This window comes from Nannospalax galili, unplaced genomic scaffold (assembly GCF_000622305.1).
Source record: "Nannospalax galili isolate Female #2095 unplaced genomic scaffold, S.galili_v1.0 scaffold50, whole genome shotgun sequence".
NCBI classification, from domain to species: Eukaryota; Metazoa; Chordata; class Mammalia; order Rodentia; family Spalacidae; genus Nannospalax; species Nannospalax galili.
Genome location: NW_008328749.1, coordinates 2,719,219 through 2,730,583, shown reverse-complemented (window position 1 = coordinate 2,730,583; position 11,365 = coordinate 2,719,219). Strand labels below are relative to the sequence as shown.

At 35.8% G+C, this 11,365-nt stretch overlaps 1 pseudogene; it reads left to right on the top strand.

Moving 5' to 3' along the window:
* Positions 1 to 6,459: 6,459 nt before the first annotated feature.
* The window catches only part of LOC103731302, a 5,750-nt pseudogene continuing 844 nt past the window's right edge, over positions 6,460 to 11,365 (top strand).

The window sequence follows — 11,365 nt, the reverse complement described above, 5'->3', positions numbered from 1 at the left end:
TTTTTTTTTTTTTTTTTTTTTTTTTTTTTTTTTTTGCTGTATTTACTATCTTTCCCTCTCAGCGAATGATTGTAACGTTTCACTAAAGAATTCTATATCTGTTCTGAGAAACTGATTACTGGGTACTGTTTTTCAATAATACTGAGATGCATTTTGTTTGTCATTTGAGTTCATTAGAACCATCCTTGAATGAATTTTATGTGTAGGATAAAAACCCTTGAATATAATGGTAGAAATCTACCTGTTCTCTAAAGATATACTATCTTATGCACAAATCATAATTTGCCTTCTGTTGTTATGATAAACACCATGACCAAAAGCAGCTTGTGGATGAAAGGGCTTATTTCATCTTACAAGTTACAGTCAATCCTTGAGGGGAACCAAGGAAGGAACACAATGCAGAGACCAAAGAGGATTACTGCTTATTGACTTTCACCCCTGCTGCCTCGACTACCTTTCTTAAACATCCCAAGCCTACCTGACTATGTATTTTATGACCCACAGTGGGCTGATACCTCCTACATCAATTAGTAATTAAGAAAATCCCCCACAGATATGCCTACATGCCAATATGGTGGATAAAATCCCCAATTAAGGATTCTTCTTCCCATGAGTCCCTAGTTTATGTCAAGCTGATCAAAAACTAACCAGCACACAGGCCTCTAAACCCGCAGTCAGACATGGATCTCTAAATAGCACTTCAGAAAAGGTCAAAAAGGGCATCCTATCCATTTCCTGACTTGATTTCTCAATACTTCATTCTTCACACTTGCTCAATTTGAAACATATAAATCAGACCTGTCACATCTCAAGGAAGTAAAATGTAGGATTATCAGTGGAGGTAGTACCATGGCAGGTGGAAACTTACTTTGTTATTTCCTCCCTAATCATTTTCCTAATCTTGTACGGTCCTATCACTTTCACATGTTATTCTAAATACTGAAGAGTATCTATTCTAAATACTGAAGGCTCTATAAGGCCTCTTCATCAAATTACCTAACATTCTTGGTTTGCAAAAAAGTAATATCTTTGAAAGAAAAGAAAATGTAAATGATTGTCCCCATGAGGTCATGTTTCCAGGTCTGAATTCAGACGATTTGGGGAACTGATGAAGTGGTGCTCTAGAAAGTTTCTGCTAAGTGCATGAATTTCCTACCAATTGACTTACTGCATCACATGAAATCTGTTCTTGCTACAGTCTCTCCTAAAGGTGGAAATTTGAGGCAGAAAAATTCTTTTAACTTTACTTGGTGCTAGCCTTAAAATGCCTCATGACATGAAACTGTTTCTTTGGGATCATTTTGTCTCCGATTCTTTCCATGCATGATCAGTCTTATGAACCTTAGATTATAACACCATTCCTGACAGATCAATTACAGATTCTTCTAGACTCTCATCTTTTCCTCTTGTTCAGTCTACATCAATACAGTAGACATGGCTTGGAAAGTGAATTAACATCTTTATCTGAAAATGGGAACTGTTTTGAAAGATAGAGCAAGCAGAGCATTCATATTCTGAAGCAACCAGAATACGCTGACTGGCCTTCCATGATACCTACAGACTGCAGAATTCATATCATGATATTCTGTTGTGGGTGAGAAAGAAGTCAGGGAATTGAAAGAGAGGAAGCAGCTTAAATTGTTAAATGTTGGTCTTCTATTAAGAAATGAAAAGAAGCTCCAAACTGCCTGTCTGCACTGGCCTTTTCTAGCAAGTCTATAAACAAAACCAGTGATGAGATAGCTTATGACTGTCTACAAAGCTGAGAGTTTAGAAACAGTAATAAGTGGAGTTAGCCAAACTGAATTTTTTTTTTTTTTTGGTGCTTTTGAGACAGGGTCTCCCTCCAGTCCCAGCTGGCCTGGAACTTACTAGGTAGACCAGGCTGGCCTTGAACTCACAGGAATCCACCTGCCTCTGCCTCCCAAGTTCTGGGATTACATGCGTGTACCACGATGCCTGGCAGAACAGCTTTTTGAAAGTGATATTTCTTGGATTTTTTTCTTTCATAATTTCACACAGATAAAAAATGCATTCTTATTATTGTAATCACCTACTTTCTGAAATCTTTATGCCCCACCAAACCCCCACCTATTGCTCACATTGATTTATGAGTTTTGTTTTGTTTTCCAGAGATTCTGGCTTTAACCTTTGGTTTAATCATTTGTGTGACCATGGGTTTGGAACCATCCAGTGAAGCCTAGTGGACTCCTTGATGGGTATACAATGACTGCCCCTCCACCAGAGTTTTATACTCATATACAAATGCTACTTTCAGTCTTAATCAGAGGAGTGTCTCTTTGCAGTGAACTGTGGTGAAAGCAGAGAGTCATGGAAGCTCGAGTGCAGTTGAATGTTCCTTTCAAAACCTGGCATTTATCACCCTTTGTAAGACTCAAAGAACACTACAGAAAGACTCACCTATAAGGGATTGGTGCTGCATAAGTAGCTTGCTTTTCTGCATTTGTGTTATTTTATTTAATAGATCTCTAATTTTACCCATTTATCAGAAAATTTTATAATTTCATCTTTTCCTACTGCTGAATAGAATTTCATTGTGTACCACATTTTCATTAACCATTCATCAGTTGAGGCACATTTAGGTTTCTGTTTCTTAGCTGTTGTGAAGACAGCAGCAACAGACATGGATGTATAGGTATCTCTACAGTATGATGAGGAGTGGTATAAGTGGATCGTGTGTTAGGTTCATTTTTAAAATTTTGAGGGTTCTCCACTCTGCTTTCCTAAGTGGTTGCAGTAATTTTCATTCCCACCAGCAGTGAGTGAACATTCCTCTTTCTCAACATCCTCTCCAGCATTTGGAGTCTTTATTTCTCATGATCTTTGCCAGTCTGACTGGGGTAAAAAAGGAATCCTTAAAGTGGTTTTTGTCTGCATTTCTATAATTACTAAGGATGTTGAACACTTTTCAAAGCACTTCTTAGCTTTTTTATTTCTTCATTTGAGAATTCTCTGTTTTGGTCTACTGCACAACTTTTTATCAGGTTGTTTATTTTCTTTTTTTTTTTTTGAGTTCTTTGTATATTCTGGATATTAATCCTTTGTCAGATGTGTAGCTGGTGAAGATTTTTTTCCCACTTAGTGGGTTTCTTTTTCCCTTCTTTGGTTGTTTCTTTTGCTGTACAGAAGCTTTTTAATTTAATGAGGTCCCACTTACTGATTGTTGACCTTAGTGTCTGAGTAAGTTGATGTTTGATTTATAAAGTTATTACCTTTGCCTGTATCTTGGAGGGTGCTGCCTATTTTTTCTTCCAGCAGTTTTCGAGTTTCGGGTTTTATATTGAGGTCTTTGATCCATTTGGAGTTGAAGCAGAAACAAAAGGAAAACATCAAAACAGACACCAAAAATTGTGCAAAACATTGTTAAGGAATACTTTAAAATATACTCCATTAAATTTGACAATCTAAAAGAAATGGATGAATTTCTAAAATCCTGGTCACTGCTAAAGCTAAAACAAGAGGAGATCAACAGCCTAAATAGATCCATAACAAATAATGAAATTCAAACAGTAATACAAAACTTCCTGACTAAAATTAACACAGGCCCAGATTGATTCACAGCAGAATACTGCCAGACATTCAAAGAAAATCTGCCACCAATACTGCTTAAATTATTTAAAAAAAAAAAAAAAAAAAAAAAAAAAAACAGAGGTAAAACTTCCAAACTCCTTCTATGAAGCCAGTATCACTTTAATACCAAAGCCAGGTAAAGGTACAACAACAACAATAAAAGAAAACTGTAGACCCATATCCTTAATGAATATAGATGCAGAGACACTCAACAAAATACTTACAAACCACATACAGACATACATCAAAAAGACTATGCACAATGACCAAAATGAATTAATCCAGAGATGTAGGAATGGTTCAATATGTCAATAAACATAATAAAACATATAAATGGACCTAAAGACAAAAACCACATGTCCATTTCAATAGATAGAGAGTAGGCATTTGACAAAAATCCAACATGCATTCATGTTGAATGTCCTAGAAGGAACTGGTCTCGAGGGAACATACCTCATCCCAATTAAAGCTGTATAATACAAACTCATAGTCAACATCATCCTAAATGGAGAAAAACTGGAAGCACTCCAATTGAAATCAAGAGCCAGGCAGGGCTGTCCACTATCTCCACTCCTTTTCAATATAGTGTTAGAGTGCTTGAAACTCTTGCAAGAACAATATGACAAAAGAAGGAAATTAAAGGAGTACTAATTGAAAAAGAAGAGGTTAAATTATCCCTATTTGCAGCTGATAGTATACATAACTGACCCCAAAAATTCCACTAGAAAACTTTTAGAAATGATTATTACTTTCAGTAAAGTGGTAGGCTACAAAATCAACTTACAAAAATCAGTAACCTTTCTATATACCAATATCAAGCAAACAGAAAAAGCACTCAAGGAAACCCTCCCATTCTCAACAGCTTCAAAAACAATAAAATACTTAGGAACAAACCTATCAAAAGATATTAAAGATCTCTACAATGAAAATTTCAAACCTCTAAAGAAAGAGATGGGGGAAGACACTAGGAGATGGAAAGACCTACCATGCTCCTGAATTGGTAGAATTAATATTGTGAAAATGATCATCTTAACAAAAGTAATTTATAGATTCAAGGCAATCCCAACCAAAATACCCACATTCTTCACAGAGAAAGAAAAGTTATCCTAAACTTCACATAGAATTACAAAAGACCCCAAATAGCCAAAGCAATCTTGGACAAAAGAACGATGCTGGAGGGGAATCACCATACCAGACCTCAGATTATATTACAGATCTATAGTCATAAAAATAGCATGGTACTGGCACAAAAAGAGACACATAGATCAACAGAACACAGTAGAAGACACGAACATGAATACATGTAATTTCAGCCACCTGATATTTGACAAAGATGCTAAGAATACACAATGGAAGAAAGGCAGCATCTTCAACAAATGGTGCTGGCAAAACTGAATCTCCACCTGGCATTCTGTTTTTCTTGCAGACAATTTCCATCATATCGATGAGTCAAGAAAGAAATATGTGGATCATACATTAGTTCTAATGCTATTTGTTTGAGGAAACATCTTAATATTTTTCATACTGGCTATAGCTTTTCTACATTTCCAATTAGAATGTATAATTGTCTCTTTCCATGACATATTTTGGAATTTTGCAGTTTTTTTTTTTTACTTTGTGCAGCCATTCTAATAGAATAAGATGTTAACAATATAATCTTTTGAGTTTCATTTTCATAGTGGCTAAAGATATTAACAAAAATTGTTCATGTATTTATTGGATACTTGTACCTCTATTGAGAAATATCCTTTGAGATCATTTACCTGTTTTGATTGGCTTATTTGTTCTTTGGCTGTTAGTGGTTTATTTAAATATTTATTTATTTTTATTTTATGTGTATGAGTGAATTGCCTGCATGTGTGTAAGTGCACCCATGTCGTGCAATGCCCGCTGAGGTCAGAAGAAGGAGTCAGATCCCCTGTAGCTGGAGCTACAGATAGTTTTAAATCACGACGTGGGTGCTGGGAATGGAACCCTGGTGCTCTGCAGGAGCAGTCAGTGCTCTAAAAACTGCTGAGCCATCTCTCCAGCCCAACTATTAGTAGGTTTCAAACTGGAATTCTGATGTGACTAGCTAACAAAGAGTTTTCTCCCTACCGTTAGAGTATCCCTTAATTCAGATGATTTTTTCCTTTCCTCTTCAGAATTTTTGTAAAGAAGCATCATTTATCAGTTCCCGATTTATTTATTGGGATAGTAACATTCTAATCAAAAATCTTTTCTCTTTGCAAATATCATGGTTTTCTTCAAGTCAATGGAAATTTTCATTACTCGTGTTGCGGTCTTTGATCCATTCTGAGAATGTTTTGTACAGAGTGAGGGATGGGTTCTACCTCAAGTTCTATATGTAGATATTCACAAGTCTCACTGCTGTTTGTTGGAAGTTCTTTCCAACAGAATGGAACATGATAATTTGGAGTAACTAACTGCATAGCATAGTGTATCATATATACAAAACAATTTAAAAAATACCCTGTTTGAAAAATGCTGATTCAACAGTATCATTCTTTGTTCCTTACTCTTAGATCAGGACACTACAGAAGCAAAAGTTTCTCAGTTGCTGAAATTTTCAATATGACTCTGAAATGTGATAGTTAAGAGATGTAACTGGCACAGAAAAAGCTATTCTATCTTGCTCAATAATACACAGTTCAAAAATAAAGGAGACAAACAAGATTTCGTTACCATGAATTCAAGTTCCATGTATTTATTTGCATGTGAAATCACATGATCAGGCTTATCATCTTATTCCTGTACTTTGAATTGTAGAAGTTATGTGTTAACTTCTTGATTCATTTGTCTTTACATATAAGCATGGAAAGTTGCAGAGAGTAATGGTAAATGCAGAAAGCATTGCATTGAAGCAAGATGTCTGTGAAATGGTCTTTAGTCTTCTTGACACAGTTGATATGCTACTTCAGATCTGGAACTTGAAAAGTGCTGGTGTGGTGCAGGGATTACAGACATTGGATCAATATGAAGATAATTCTGGATGGATGGACTAGTTGAGAGAGGTCATGAAGTAACTGTTCTGACATCTTCAGTATCCATCCTTGATCTCAGCAAATCATCTACTATTAAATTTGAGATTTTCCCCCTATGAGGAAAGAGGATCTGGAATACAGTATTGCAAAATTCATAATTAAATGGATAAATGATTATGGAAAATATTGTTTATACATATTCACAATTTCAAAAGGCTATTAGTGAATCTTCTGATATTTGTGAAAATTTATGCAAAGCAGCTGTTAGGAACAAGAGTCTTTTAAAAAAAACTACAGGAATCAAAGTTTGATGTTGTTTTCTCAGCTGTAATTTGTTCCGGTGGTGAGCTGCTGGCTGAAGTTTTAAATAACATTCATGTACACTTCTCACTTCTGTCCTGGATACACATGTGAAAAAAATAGTGGGGGACTTGCACTTCCTCCTTCATATGTGCTAGTTGTTTTCTCAGATTTAAGTGACTGAGTGACAGTTGTGGAGAGGGTAAAGAATATAATGCATGTTCTATACTTTGAGTTTTGTTTCTAAACATTTAATGAGAAGAAGTGGAATCAGTTTTATAGTGAAGTTCCGGGTATGCTCTGTATTTCATTGTTACTATGAAATTCAGACTTACTACTTCCATGAATGTGAGTGTGAAATACTCTATGAAAGCTATTTTAAAAGTGTGATAGGATCCAATGATTATAGTACTAAGCTTATAAATGAACAGCTGTTATTTTGAAGTTGTGATACAATGTGATTTATGTATATTTATGTATATATATATAATTAATCAACATTCAAGTATTTGAAGAGCTTGGCTGTATTGTTTCAAATAATCTTCGGAAATCACATGCTATGTTCCAGACAAAATTCTCACATTACTCTGTATTTTTTATTTTTTAAAATTTTTTATTGACTTTTTATGCATTTTATACACAATATCTCAAAGATTCTTAATCATCTTTATATCCCTGTCCCCACCAGTGTGCTCCCACAGCCCACCCCCACCTCCACTGGAACCCAAATACTCTGTCATCCATATTAAGGCCCATTGTATCAAGTCAGTGTCCCCAGACTTTCCCCTGTGCAAGTCTATCCACTGAAGTCTGGTCAACCTATCTAGATTCTCTTGTTTTAGAAAGACCAGCTCTTCCTCATCCAATAGTAATCAGTTATAAATGTTTCCTCAACTGAGATTGGGTTCTGTTGTTCATTTCTCCAGTTCTATGCTGCGTTTTTGTCTGCCTGATTTCGCATGGACTTTTGTATGCTGACACCATTGTCATAGATTCATATGTGCAGGGACCCAGGAGCTTGTAGGACTCTGTTTCCATATAGTCATACACCTCCTTTCTGACTCTTACAAAATTTCTGCCCCCTCTTCTGTGATGGGCCCTGAGCCATGGGTGGCTGAAGTTTAATGTAGGAGTCCTGACCATTCTTACAGGAAGACCCACAAAATTATCTGCATTGATGAGAAAAGCAGATGTGTGGCTCATTCAAACATATTTGGACTTGGAATTTCCTCACCCCTTCTTACCAAATTTTGAATTTGTTGGAGGATTTCACTGCTAACCTGCCAAACCTCTTCCTAAGGTAACACCATATATGTGTTTCTTGATTGCATTCCTCTGTAATTTCCAGGGAAATTACTTTGCATCTGTTTGGGTTGTTTGATTCAGTAAGAGAGATATGAAAGGTGCGATATTGCATTCTTTCAAATGTATACACCCATACTCCCATACATTGACAAGTCCCTGGATTTCACTTCAGTCAGTCCTGAAAAGTAGTGTCCTTTTAGGATATGTAATTTATATTAGGTAATTTATATTATCCTTTTAGGACATGGTAATTTCTATTAGGACCTTCAAGATAAGTCAATTCCAAATGGATCAAAGACTTCAATATAAACACTGAAATTCAGAAATTTCTAGAAGAATACATAGGCAGAACTCTCCAAGGTATAGGTGTAAGATAGGACTTTCTAAATCAGACACCAGCTGCTCGGGCCTTGAAGTAAACAATCATTAAGTGGGACCTCATTAAATTTTTTGAGAATTTTTGCATCTATGCTCATTAGGGATATTGACCTTTAGTTTTCTTTTTGCTGAGTCTTTACCTGGTTTGAGTAATATGATAATACTCACTTCATAGAAGGAGTTTTCACGTTCTCCTTCTGTTTCTGTCTTCCTATATTATTTAAGCAGTATTAGTTGTAGACCTTCATTAAAGGGCTGCTAAAAATTATGCTGTGAATCCATTTGGGCTTGGGCTGATTTTAGTCAGGAACCTTTGTATTACTGTTTCAGTTTCCTTATTTTTAACATGTGTGTTCAAGTTGTTTGTCTTTTGTTTAATTTTGGTGCTTTTAGGTTCCCCTGCAGGCTGAACACCTCCAGTCTATCCACTCTCACCTTGTACCCCTGCTATCCTTGGGCCCAGGCTGGCTCTTGCCCATCCACCCAAGATCTCTGGAGTAGTTTCCTAACCCAGACTAGCTAAATCCTGTAGCATAGGTTGTTAGGCCCTCCACATGATGTCTCCACCACCACCTGCCCCTCATCCCCTGATCTGCCTCCTACTATCTGGTAAGTCAGATCCTGCCCACTGCATCTTGATTTCCCTGAAGCCTGAATACCTCCAATATAGTCCTTCAACCTGTTCCCTGCTAGCCTTGGACCCAGGCCTTCTCTTGCTTATTGGAAGATGTTTGGACTATGTTCCTAATCCAGGTTATCTTAATCCTCTAGCATGGTTTGTTAGACCATCCACAAGCTTTCCCAACTCCCATCTTTCCCTGACCTTCTGATCTGCCCACACAGACTGGTCTCCCTGCTACCCTGACATACCAACTATCCAGACCATCCTACTTCCCTGAAATATCCTGAAGCCCACACCAACTAACTTTTCATACCTGAGCAAAAATCAACCAAGCTAAATAAACAATAAAAAAAGAACCAAAATTCAACTAAACAAAGGAAAATAAAATTTTCCATTGGACAAACAACAGTCAAAATAAATGGGCTAATGGAATGCATTAAGAAAGAAAATCCATCTTTTTGTTCTTTTCAAGAAATCCATCTCAAGAATAGGCACTACCATAGGCTGAAAGGATGGAAAAGATATTCCAAGCAAATGTCAGTAAGAAACAAGCAATTGTTGCAATTCCAATATCTGACAATATAGAAGTCAAATTAAAACTAATCAGAAGAGATGAAGCATGGCACTTCATTCTAATCAAAGGAACAATCTACCAAGAAGACATTACAATCATGAGCATATGTGCACCAAACTTTTGTATACCCAGTTTCATGGAAACAGTGCTACAATACTATAAAAAACAGATTAACCCCAACTCAGTACAGTAGGTGACTTCAGTACCCCACTATCTCCAATAGACAGGTCAGTTGAACAAAGAATAAACAGAGAGACATCTGAATTCAACAACATCTTACATCTACAGAATATTCCACCCACCCTGGCACCAAAGACAATACTGTCCACTCACAAGCCCATGAAAGTTCCTCCAAAGTTGACCACATATACAGATACCTTAACAAGTAAAAAAGGATATACATTCTATCAAACAACAAAGAATCTGTAGTAACTAGTGGAGATTAAACAACATGAAATTATGGAGGTTCAACAGCACACTCCTGAATAATGAATTGGTAAAAGAAGAAATTAAGAAATAAAATATTTCCTGGAACTAAATGAAAATCACAAAGCAACACAAATTCTATGGAACATTTTAAAATCAGTCCTAAGAGGGAAGTTTATATCTCTAAGTGACTACATTAAAAAAATTAGAAGGAGAATATATAAATGACTTAACAGAATAACTCAAGACTGAAAAGTAAAGAACAAACCAAACCCAAAATTAGGATATGAGATTAAATAACAAAAATAAAAGCAGAAATTAATGAAATAGAAACAAAGAAAGCAACACAAGAATCAATGAATTTCAGAGATGGTTCTTTGAAAACTTAAACAAGATAGACCATTATCCAGGTTAACCAAAAGAAAGGGAAATGAAATAAAAATTAACAAAATTAGAAATGAAAAGGGGAACTTTGTAGCAGATACACATACATTGTAAAGGAATATTTCAAAAATCCATGTTCCAATAAATTTGAAAATCTAAAAAGAAATTAATGGATTTCTATATTCATGTAAACCACAAAAGTTAATCAAGAAGAGATCAATAGCTTAAGCAGACTCTTAACAAATAAGGAAATTGAAACAGTAATGAAAAGCTTCCAAACTATAAAAAGCCCAGGCCCAGGTCGAGCCACAGCAGAATGTTACCAGACATTTGAAGAAGATCTACAACCAATACTTCTTAAATTATTCAAAAATATAGAAACAGGGAGAGAACTCTATAACTCCTATGAAACCAGTATCATCAAATACCAAAACCAGGTAAAGACATAACAACAACAACAAAAAAAAAAACAAAAAAGAAAAAGAGAGAAAAATATAGGCCCATATCCTTAATCAATATAGATGTAAAGATTCTCAAGAAAATACAAACCACATACAGACACACATCGCAGAGATCATCCACCATAATAAAGCCAGCTTTTTCCCAGAGATGCAAAGAATGATTCAATATTCATAAGTCAATAAATGTAATAAATCATATAAATGTACTTTGTCCCGACCTGCAGGACACTTCTACAGTGGCACGACGAGTGGGGGTCCTAGAAAGAATGACAAACAAGGAACACGAAGAAAGGGAGCAAGACAGTGTTCTGATCAAGCTCCGTTTATTGAGTACACACAG